This window comes from Monodelphis domestica, chromosome 3 (genome assembly GCF_027887165.1).
Source record: "Monodelphis domestica isolate mMonDom1 chromosome 3, mMonDom1.pri, whole genome shotgun sequence".
In the NCBI taxonomy this organism is placed as follows: domain Eukaryota; kingdom Metazoa; phylum Chordata; class Mammalia; order Didelphimorphia; family Didelphidae; genus Monodelphis; species Monodelphis domestica.
The window spans coordinates 515,465,541-515,477,605 of NC_077229.1; positions in this window are offsets into that span (position 1 = coordinate 515,465,541).

Sequence of the window (12,065 nt, forward strand, 5' to 3'; positions counted from 1 at the left end):
AGGACTGGATTGGACTTCCCGATATAATCAAGAAAATGACATTCTGAGAATATAAGAAATATAAGAAAATATATAATTATTTTATATATATGTATATATATAAATATAAGAAAAAAATATAAGAAAATAAAATCCAGCAATTTGTTGGATATGAGAAATACATTTTAAAGGTAAAAACATATAGAATGAAAATGGGGCACTAGAACAGATTTTACTATACATTAAGTAATTTCCTAAAAACAGAAATTAGTCATGATTTTAGGGGAGATAAAGATAACATTTATTATGCCAGGAAAAATGAACAGAGAAACCACATTATGCATAATGACACTCATAGAAAGTAAAGCAAGGTGGGATAGGCAGCGATCGCCATGTGAGGCAATAAGATGGACACGAGATTCTTCTGCAGAACAAGTGCAGAACAGGCCAACCGTTTCAGCAATAGACAGAAGAAGCTACTGAATCAGTTGAAGTTTGCAGAATGTCTAGAAAAAAAAGTAGACATGAGCAAAGTAAATTTGGAGGTGATAAAGCCTTGGATTACAAAATGAGTAACAGCCAGCGATTCTGGATTTGAGGATGATGTAGTCATTGAATTCATACTCAACCAGAGGGAAGTGAAGAATCCAGATTCCAGAAAGATGCAGATTAGCCTGCCTGGATTCTTGAATGGAAAAAATGCTGGAGAATTTATGGGAGAGCTGTGGCCTCTGTTGTTAAGTGCACAGCAAAACATTGCTGGGATCCCTTCAGCTTTCTTGGAACTGAAGGAGGAGGAAATAAAACAAAGACAGATTGAACAAGAAAAACTGGCATCAATGAAAAAACAAGATGAAGATAAAGATAAGAGGGACAAAGAAGAAAAGAATAGCAGAGAAAAAAGGGAGCAATCCCGAAGCCCAAGAAGGTATAATGAACAAATATGTGTATTTTAGGGCCTTTTTCCCTCTTAAAGAGATCGGATAACACATTCTTTGTTATAAGTAATGTCTAGTGATTTGGTTTGTTTATATGAGGTTTTTTAAACCCTTACCTTCTGTCTTCACATCACTACTCTGTTTTGGTTCCAAGCAGAAGAGCAGTAAGGGTTAGACAATGGGGGATTAAGTGACTTGCCCAAGGTCACCCAGCTAGGAAGCATCTGAGGTCAAATTTGAACCCAGGACCTCCTGGCTCTGGCTCTCAGTTCTGTCTATGGTTTTCTAATAAGATATTATAGCTATTATTGTTGTTGTTCTGTCCTAAAGAATCACACCTCATCTTTTTGACCCACAAAACTTATTTGTTTTAGAGATAAAATAACTCCCAGATAATCAAGTCAAGGTTTTTTTAATTTAATTTTTATTTTAAAATATTTTCCCATATTTACATGATTCATTTTCTTTCCCTCCTCTCTTCCCTGCCCTCTCCCAGAGCCAACAAGCATTTCCACTGGTTTGTACAAATGTTATCACTTGATACCTTTTTCCATATTATTTATTTTTGGTATAGAGCAATAAAAGTCAAGGTTAAATTTTTTTTTTAAATTAAAACAATATCAATTTGTATATAAAATAAAAAAATATGTATATTATTTAAAATATGTAATAGCATCAAAATCTATAATGGAGGATAACCAAATTGACCTCAAGAAGATACTAATGCAATAATTTTTAAAGACTTTAATGTTTTTCTTTCAGAGCTGGACAAATCTAATAAAGGTAAATAAAATGAAAAGAAAGTAAATTGGAGAACAAGATAAGAAGGTAAGTAAAAAGAAATAAAGAAACTGAATAAATTATTAGAAAAGTTATATATGAAAGATTTCTGATATCTGAATATCTTAGAATTATAGTTTTATAAAAATTTATCATGTGCTAAGGTACAAAGAAATCATTTTTAAAACCCTGAAATATCAAACACCTTTTATACAGACCACAGCATTAAAAAAAAAGTTATTATTACCAGGGACATAAGAAAAAGGTGTACATCTAGATGACAACTTGGTAACACCAGGCTAAATGGTCAAATAGTGCACCATAGAAACAACAACAACAAAATAGCTACATTGTGAACAATACCAATGAAAAAAACAACCCAGAATTTATGGGATAAAGGTAATACAATCCTCACAAGAAAAATAATTATATCTTTAAAAACATATATTATCAAAGAAAAAAACTCAGTATGTAACTAAAATAAACAAAAAACCTAGACAAAAAAAAAAAAAAACCCCAAACACAATAGACTAAATCTTAAGAATTAGGGGGGAAATAATATTTAAAACAAATGTGCAATATAAATGATAAAGCTGAAAATACTAAGAAAATTGATAAATCATTAAATTAAAAGTCAGTCAATAAGCATGCTAAAAGCATATTACTTGCTCATCTTAAAAATACTAGAAAACAATAATAATGATTATGATAATATTAGTTTTTATTGTTTTTGCTTCAATTTGGGTTATATCTCCCTGGAAAGTCAATTGTACATACTAACAAAGAATTTTTAAAAGAAAGAAACAAACAGAAATTTCATCCAAACTTGAAAACACAACAAACGAATCTGTTATTATTTGCAGTCATTTATACCTATCTTTCTCTACCCTTGCTTCACTGAACTCTTTATATTCATATTTATTGGTCTTTTGATGCCACGGAAATGACTGCAATAGATTATTTGGTGTATGTGGAATCTTCTGATAGGGAACATGTTTGACAATTGGTAACCTGAATCTCAGATTCTCTGACAACAATATTCACATTGAAGAGGACCTGGATCATACCAAAGTCAGCGTTCTTAATATAACTAAAAGAAAGAAGAACTGTGTAACTTTATAGAAGTCTGACTCACAGATGCTCTTTGGTAAACAAACGAGCTGGTAGAGTGGGTTAATTGTAAATATAAAGAAAACAGGAAGCATTTTTTCAATGCATATTTAGACATCACATAATGCAACAATATAGTCTCAGAAAAGGTCAGACAGGAGAGGCAAGCATGGAAAAGTTGTGATCTCCATCATTGGAGGGAATTTGACTTGAGATCCCATATCCATCCCAAATCCCTTATACAGGACTTTTATTTCTGTCTTCCATTTCCTTTGGGACAGTTACATAGCAGTGGGATCTCTGTTTCAGTGGTTATGGATATTTTATTCACTTTCTCTTAATAGAATTCCAAATTGATTTCCAAAAGAAAACTAATTTAAAGCTCTTGCAACAACATATTTATGTTATATTTATATTCTTCTAACATTTACTATTTCCACCATTTTTATCTCCACCAGTTTCCAGTATATGAGGTAGAACGTAAGTATTGTTTTGCCCTGCTTTCCTTTTATTACTGATGTGTTGATTTTTCTTATACTCTACTTGTTATACTTCTTCATAATTTGCTGTCCTTTTGTGAACTGTCTGTTCGTATGCTCTGACCATTTGTTTATTGGGATAGCTGATGGTCTTATATATTTGTGTTAGTTTACTATATATCTTGACAGTTTTTTACCAGAGATAATTTATGCAAACATTTCATCCCCAATTCACTTCATATGGTGGAAATCTAAAAGATGCATTATCATTTGTCTTACCACTGTACCCAAAAGACCACTGCGCCTTATTCTCTCACTTGCAACTGAAACCTCTTCCATATATGTGTTTTCTGACTATCAGAATGTGCTGTCTTACTTTTCTCCTTCTATCCACAGCACTTAACCCTAAAAACCAAGAGTGCTATTATTACTGGGTCAAAAAATATACACAGTTTTATAACCCTGGAAAGACTTATAGGAAGTGATGCAAAATGAAGTGAGCAGAACCAGGAGAACAGTGTATTATAGTAGCAACGCTATGATAATTAATGGTGAATGACAACTATTATCAACAAGGCAAGGGTTCAGGACCACTACAAGGGACCCATGACAAAAATGGATATCCTCTGCCGCAGAAGGACTGGATGGAGTCTGAGTGCAGACTGAAACATTCCATTCTTTACCTTACTACCTCCTTGATAAACAGGGAAATATGCATTTTATGTCCAACCTATATCATAATACCTACTGTGATAGAGACATGGGAGAGAGAGGTTTTGCAGGACTTGTGGACCAAGGTGCAAGAGAAGATTCCAATGGAATGTCCCCAGGAGGGGCAGTTGGGCGTTTGCTGGCCACACTGAGAGGAGAAACTTGGCTTGTGGACTTTGTCTCTGACTGGGGGACACGCATTCTCTCTCTCCGGAGGTTTGGAGCTGGCTGAGAGACTTTTGTGAGGCTGACTTGGCTTTTGGACTTTTCTCTGGCTCTGAGCAGTGGAAGCTGATCAGGGAGAAGCTTTGAGTTGGTGGTCTATAAGAGATTGAGCTGGCCAGGAGAAAAGGAGAGACTTTGAACTTTGTTTCTTTCTGGGGTTAAGCTGAGAGACCTTACTGATTTTTTTGTGAAGAAGAAGAAAGAAGATTTTGAACTGCTATTGTCCTCCATCTTTCTAACTGTCTGAGTCACACTTGTAACTCCCCAAACCCTCAATTTTATATCATTTAGGTTAGGGAAAATCCTCATCCCTCTTACCTCAGTTTCCCATCCTGTTATCCCAATAAACCCCTTGACTGAGAAAGCAACTAGAGTATCATTATAGTTCAACTCAGGAGGGAGGGAAGGAGCCAAAGGCTTCAAGGAAGATTGGGGAGGTGAGGGAGGCAAGGGAGGGAGCGAGGGAGGAAGGAGGTTAGGAAATAGATTGATCTATCAGCAATCAGTAGTTTATTCTTTATTACACTGCTTGCTTGGGTGGGGAAGAATAGAACAGGGTAAAAAAGAATGAAACATAGATTTTTGGACATGGCTAATGTGAGCATTTGTTTCTCTTGGATTAGCATACTTATTATAGTGTATTATATATTTAGAACAAATTATATGTATCTTATGTCATTTTGTATATTATGTCATATATATAAAAAATAAATGGCAACTCAAAAAAATTATTTCAACTTTTTTACCTTCCTCTTAGCATTCTGTCTTTAGTTTGCCTTCATCATGGTTATTCTGCCTATTAATTTGTCTTAATTTCTCTCCCTCCCCCTTTGAAGCAGTTTTGTAGTTCCAATTTTCTAGTCAATAAATCAATAAGGATTTATTAATTGCCCATCAAGTGCCAGGCTCTGTGCTAAGTGTTGGGGATTCAAAGAAAGACAGAAGACAATCCCTGCCCTTGAGGAAGCTCACAAAGTAATAAGGGATGGGATAGGGGACAACATGCAAACAACTATATGCAAACCAGCTATGAACAGGATAAATAGTAAATAAACAATAAAGGGAAGGCACTAAAATTAAGAGGGATTAGGGAAATCTTCCTAGAGAAAGTGGGATTTCAGCTGGGATTTGAGGGAACCCAGGACACATAGATTAGGAGAGAGAGAGAGAATTCCAGACATGGTGTGAAAATGGTCTGAGTCAAAAGAGATTGACCTGTTTTATTCTAGAATAGCAAGGGGGGTGGGCATTGTTACAGGACAGAAGAGAATGTGGGAAGAGAAAAAGAGGGGCTGTAAGAAGACTGGGAAGGCAGTGGCGAGGAGGGATCCAGGTTCTGAGAAGTTCTGCATGCCAAACAGAATTGGATATTTGATCCTGGATGATAGGAAGCTAGTGTAGTTTATTAAATTGGCAGCCAGATGGGATGGGCATTAGGTAAACTACAAAAGGGCTATTGCAGTACTTCAGAAATGAGGAAGTGAGAACCTTAGCCAAGATGGCAGTATCAAAGAAGAGAAGGGGCATATTGAAGATATGTTGTAAAGGTGAACTTGACAGGCCTTGGCAACAATTTTCTACACTGCCTCTTTTCTCTTTATTTCATACTCAACTCTTTTTTAAACCCTTCCTTTTTGTCTTAGTAACAACTCCTAGACAAAAGTGAGAAGGTCCTGCCAATAGGACCAAATGACCCGCACAGGGCCACACAGTCAGGAAATATCACAGGAAAAATCTAAACCCAGGTCCTCCTAACTCCAGGCCTGACACACTTTTAACTTTTCTATCATCTCTCTCTCTTCTGTCAGGATACTAAATTCTTTCTTCCTCTTTTTTTTCTTTTAGAGCTTATTTGTCAGTTTTTCTGATTTTTCTTCTATCTAAAAGATAACATAGAATGTTTACAAAGGAAGGTAATACATGACTTTTGGGGATGGGATTTAAAATATATTGTTCTTTAAAACTTTAAGAATTTGTCTCCCTCATCCCCTCTTGCCTTCCCACTTCCCCCTCCTCCTCTTCCCCTCCTTCCTCTCCCCTCTTTTTTTCTCTCCCCCCAACCTTCTCTCTTCTCTTTACCTCTCTAGTCTCTTCCCTCTGGTGTTGAACCCACCCCAGGCATCCAAGTGTGAACCATTGTCTGCTTTTCATTCTGGCCTGCATTTCCCCCAATTAACCCATTGACACCTCCTCCCACTGCAGTGCTTTTCACTGCTGTAATTTCATTTTGGTTCAGAGAGCAGACTGCCCCTCGTTTCAGGGACAGTGTCCATGGCCCTCCCAGGATTGTCCAGAAGAGATCATTCTAGCTTCTGACTGATTTAAATGCTACCCATTCTCCTTTTATTTCCTGTGATTCTTTACCTACAGTCTAAAGACTCCGGATTGGGAAAGACCCTCAGGCCAGCCCAAACTCACATCATCTCAAAAGTGATCTTTTTCCATTGCCTAGACTTGCCTCATTGGCTTCTTGGGTGCCTCTGTGCATTTCCATTATTTTGCAAAGGCACCAGGCACAGAGTAAGTGTGTTAATGGGTCACAGTGCAACTGACTAGGTTTTAAGATGCCCTAGTTTCGAGATCTTGGTAATAAGACTGTACTCTGCGCCCATGATATGATTTCTGTCCAGTTGTCATGTGCTGCAAAGAAGCAGACATTCATAGGGAGGAGTCCAACTTTCTTAAGGAGATTTCTGGAGGCACGTTTTTTTCCAGTGGTGGCAAATGTTTCACTTCTCACTCATTAAGTTGAGGAAAAGTGTCTTATGAAGAGTCATTGAAAGAAATAGGTTGATGGGAATCTGTCACGAGAAACCCAAGTGCTTCATTTTATTATTTTTCTTAGACTTAGTGTAATGTGGCCAAATGAGAGAAGAGGCTCGTGTGACCCAAGTATGTAACTAACACGTAGAGATCTGTAGCTAGTAGAGACTACCTGCATAGAAGGTGCTAGTTAAGGCTCCAGTAGGAATTTTAAAGCAGTAGGCAAGCATGGCCATCTATATTCTTTACACTAAAATAATGATCAGGACCCATTACTTATCCTAAATTGGACAATTAAAACAGTGGGAGTTTTCCTAAAATTTCTCGCAATAAATTTCAATTGCCCTTTGACTAAAAAGAGTAAGTAGAAAATGCCATTGGCCAGTGTGCAAGATTTTGCAAATGTGTCTGGCTGCCCACCCCCTCTCACATCTTTTCCATGAATATTCTTCAATTTCTATGTAGCCAGTGCTTTAAACATGGTTTTCAATTGCCCTGCCTAAAGCTCTCGGTATGGTAGAAGGTATTGTGTGAAAAAGCCCTGCAGGGCTCTTTTTAGTTCCTGCAGTGGGCGTTAACCATTATTCCTCCAAGTTTCTGTACTATTTCTTGTTATTATAATGAAATTAAACCCCACTCATTACTAAGATCCATTTTTAGCTTTAACGGAATATTTGGGTTCCTTTTCTCTTCTACCTCAATGTTTATATTGATCTCAAATTCTATCATGTATTATTATTTTTTTAATGAGACTTTTATATAGTTTTGGCCTCTGGGTGTATATGTATATATATTTACATATATCTATATATATTATATTAATTATAAATACATATATAAGTTATATATATTATCTATTTAAAGGGTTTATAAACACTTAAGAATGTGAAAGTTCTTTTCTACATGTTAGACTTTTCTAGGAGTTTCTTCTCATTTTATTGAGCTTTGAGGGATTGGCAAAAATTAGGCAATAATAGCACAATAGATGTGTGTGTTTTGGGAACTCTTTTCATTGTAACTGTCTTGCCTCCTGGATTTAGCCCTGTTTCTGCTTTGCTCACTTCCAACCTATCAGGAGGAGAGTAGCCTGCTTCAAATTTAGATCTATGGAATCATGAGAGATCATCCTGTTGATCAAAGTTTCCCACTCTCTTTATCATTGCAACTTTTGAAGTTTTTCTGTCTTTTCAGATTTCTTTGAAAGGATTCCCTTCATTTCTTACACATATATCCATATTTTCCATCATATTTATAAACCAGAACGAGTTCAGTCATTCTTCAATTAGGTGGGCACCCTCTAAGTTTCCAATTTTTGGCTACTGCAAAAAAGAGATACTCTACATATTTTTGCACATCCTTAGAGTTTGTTTTATTTAAGATGACTCCCTCCCTCATTCTACCTTCCTTCTTATTTACCTTTCTTCCTTCTCCCTTTCCCCTCCCATTTCCTATTGAGTAAAATGCATTTATGTATCCAACTTTGTATATCCCTGCCCCCTAATTTAACCAGTTCAGATAAGAGTGAGGTTCTGGCATGAATCTCTTCTCCTTTGTATAGACCTTTACTTCGGGACCCTGGTTATTTGAGATAATTTTTCCTATCCTTCCTCTACTCTTCCTCTCTACTAGTGTATTCTTCTTGCCTTCTTTTTCCATTCTTCTTTTAACATCATGAAAACATACCAGAACTACTTCCAGGCTCTTTGTTTAAATACATACCTTCAGGGGGCAACTGGGTGGCTCAGTGGATTGAGAGCCAGGCCTAGAGACAGGAGGTCCTAGGTTCAAATCCGGCTTCAGCCACTTCCCAGCTGTGTGACCCTGGGCAAGTCACTTGACCCCCATTGCCTAGCCCTTACCACTCTTCTGCCTTGGAGTCAATACACAGTATTGAATCCAAGACGGAAGGTGAGGGTTTAAAAAAAATGCATACCTTCAGGGGGCAGCTGGGTGGCTCAGTGTATTGAGAGCCAGGCCTAGGGAGGTCCTATGGTCAAATTTGACCTCAGACATTTCCTGGATGTGTGACCCTGGGCAAGTCACTTAACCCCCACTGCCTAGCCCATACCACTCTTCTGCCTTGGAACCAATACGTACTATTGATTCTAAGAAAAAAGATAAGGGTTTAAAAAAAAATTCACACATACCTTCTTTGCTTCCTGAGGATAGGATTCTGAGGGGACACATGTATTGTTTCCCTATGTTAAAATGAAAATTGTTTATCCTTGTTTAGACCATTATGATTGTTCATTCACATTTACCTTTTTAAAGTTTCTCTTGACTCCCATGTTTGCATTTGAAAGTTTCTATGTAGCTCTGGTCTTTTTCTTCAGAAATGTTTGGAAATCCTGTTTCATTAAAAAATCAATTTTCCCTCTTAAAGCCTTATACTATTTCATTGAATAATTTATTCTTATGTAAGTCTATATCCTTTGCTCTCTAAAATATCATATTCTAAGCTTTTGTTCCTTTATAGCGGTGTTTACTAAAGTGCATATAATTCTACTTGTGGTTTCCTTGGTACTTGAATGTTTTTTTCCCCCCTGGGGTCTCTCAGTATTTTTTCTTTGTACTAAAAGTTGTAGATATTGATTATAATGTTCTTGGGAGCTTTCAGTCTGGGGTTTCTTTATGGAGGTGCCTAGTGGATTCTTTCTATTTCTCCCTTGCCCTTTCATTCTAGGGAATCTTGGCAGCTTTTTTTTTTTATGATTTATTGAAAATATTATGACTAAAATATTTTTTTTCTGTCATGGCTTTAAAGTAGTACAAAGGTAATTAAATTCTCTCTCCTCAATCTCTTTTCCAGATCAATTTTTTTGATAGGACATCTTATATTTTCTTCTGTTTTATCAGTCTTTTGACTTTCTTTGAATATTTCTTATTGTTTCATGGAGTCATTAAATTCCATTTGGTCCATTCTAATTTTCGGGAGTTGGCTTCTTGACTAAGGCTTGGTTTCTTTTTCTAAGCTGTTAATTCTTTTACTAGGTCATTTTCCCATACCTCTCATTTCTTTCCCCTCATCATTCCTTTTAGTGCTCTCATTTGACTTTTAAAATAATTTAAAACCTTTTAACTCTTATTTCAGCTCTTCTAGGAATTCTAGTTTAACTTATGCTCAAGCCAATTTTTTTTGGAGATATTGCTGACATTTTGATTTCAGTCTTTTCTTCTGGGTTTATGTCCTGAACATCCTGTCACTGGTGGGTTTTGTTTGTTTGTTTGTTTGTTTACTCATTTTTCTAGTTTAAAATTTTAGAGTTTATGTTAGGGCCAGGCTTTTGAATTCCCTAGGGAATGCTGGGCTGGTTCTGATACTGCTTTCTAGGAGACTTGAATGTTGACTTATTCTAGGATATTAGGCTTAGAATCTGAAAACTTACAGTGCCCCCAAAGAATAAAGATACAGGGCAAAGTCTAATTTCTTCTCTCTTGGTAAGGGCTTTTCAGTTCTTGATCTGAGTTCAGATCTAAACAACATGCCTGTGGCCTTGTACAACCAGAAGTTTCAATTAGACTATTGCAGACTTAGCCACAATCAATCAGCTGGTAAGTTCTACTATTTCAGATGGATAGCACTGTAGAGTCCCATTTGGTCTTGGATTCTCGCCCTACTTATTCCATTGCATTCTTCATATTGGACTGGAGACTGTAACTGGGTCCCCTATCCTTCTGTTTTAGTACCCTGGGCCTGGATGGTAAGCACTAACACTTGTAGATGACATCTTCTTTTATATTCCTGCCCAACTTGGCCTCTCTTTGCTGGATTTGGAACCTCTTGCCTTGACACATAACCTCTCCCTTCACTGGAATGCTCCACTATCTCTCCCTGACTAGATCCCCATTCCAAATGTCTGCAGAACTTTCTGTCTATTTCCTTATGTTGCCATGGTCTGGAAAAATGATGTGATCGTTTTTTCTTGGATTCCGCAGTCAAGATTCAGGCTAGTGTGCTTTTACTATCTGTTTGGAGATGTTTAGGAGAAGGGGGGAATTAGTTGTACTTTCCCCCCATACTACTCTGCTCTCTTACTTCGGTCCCATTTCTAGTCTCTCCTTTCAACAATCCATTCCCCCACGGCTGCGGAAGTAATTTTTCTAATGTATTGCCTTACTCATGTTTGTCCTCTAGTAAAAACTTTCTGAATCTTCTAATGTCTCCTTGGAAAATGAAAAGCTCTTTGTTTTTGTACTCAAGCCCCTACATAACCAGGATCCACAGTATATTGTTTCAGCCTTTTATCATATGTCTCTCCTCCTAACCTGGTCACCCACTATTGCATTCTTGTCTTTCTCTGTCCAGTGAGTTCTCCTATCTTTACTCCTTCTGGCCTCTCCTGCCACTTCTCTGGTCTTTGAAGCCCCCTCTCTTTCTGGATTCAAGTTGGGTGTCATCTTTTTCAAAAGCATTTCCTGTCCCCCAACCTCCACATGACTACCATCTGAAAGGGATTTTCTCCTTTCTCAAATTTCCCATAACATTTATTTCTGAATTTTGCACTCATTATATTTTGCTTTGTATCACAGTTATTTATACTCATATCTTCTTTTAAATAATCTGTTTTCCCTAATCAGATTATAATCTCTTCAAAGGCAAGGACTGTGCCTTTATTTCCTCTTTGTGAGTCCAATGAAAAAAATGCCTTGAACATTTTATATAGATATTTCTATAGGTATGAATTGAATAGAATTAAACAAATTTCCACCAAATACCTATAAATATATATTCACCAAAAATATTAATTCATCTTTATGTATAAAGATGGTATATTTATATTATATTTTGTATATTATACTATATATATTATATGTATATAATATATATACAAATATGCAACATTTGTATATTATATTATATTTTGGTGTATTTATAAAGATGAATTAATATTTTTGGTGAATTCAGAACAGTAGACCCCACTACCACACATACCCTGATACAAACCCAACCTTCTAGAATAGGGTAGAGGTTCAAGAGCTATTTGCTATCCTCAAGGCTAGAGATTTTTGCCTGGGTGAGTCTAGACAAAATGGCAAAATAGTTGACTGGTCTGAAGAGCTCCTTCACTCACCTTTTCCC